The sequence below is a fragment of the Pterocles gutturalis genome, unplaced genomic scaffold (assembly GCF_000699245.1).
Source record: "Pterocles gutturalis isolate BGI_N339 unplaced genomic scaffold, ASM69924v1 scaffold12595, whole genome shotgun sequence".
Lineage (NCBI taxonomy): Eukaryota > Metazoa > Chordata > Aves > Pterocliformes > Pteroclidae > Pterocles > Pterocles gutturalis.
Window position 1 is genome coordinate 1 of NW_010140918.1, and position 554 is coordinate 554.

Consider the following 554-nt stretch of genomic DNA (forward strand, 5'->3'; position numbering starts at 1 on the left):
AGTTGCCCACCGTGCCGTGGCCACCAGCAGCAGGTGTGTGGTTACAGGTTGCCACCGTGGCCACCAGCACCAGATAGACATGGCCGTGAGTTGCCCACCATGGCCACAGGTTGCCCACCATGGCCACCAACACCAGATGTGTGGTTTAGTTTGCCACCGTGGCCACCAGCACGAGGGATGTTGTAGGTGGCCACCAGACACCAGATTTTGTAGGTTGCCACCATGGCCACCAGCCACCAAACACACGTGGCCAAAGCTCACCCACCGTGGCCACCAGCCCCCCGATGTGTGGTTGCAGGTTGCCACCATGGCCACCAGCACCAGACACACATGGCCGCAACTTGCCCAGCATGGCCACCAGCCCCCAGATATGTTATTGTAGGTTGCCACCATGGCCACCAGCCACCATAAGTGTGGTTTTAAGTTGCCACCATGGCCACCAGCACCGGATATCTTGTTATAGGTTGCCACCATGGCCACCAGCATCAGATACATGGTCGTAAGGTTGCCACCACAGCCACCACCACCAGATAAATGTTATTGTAGGTTGCCAC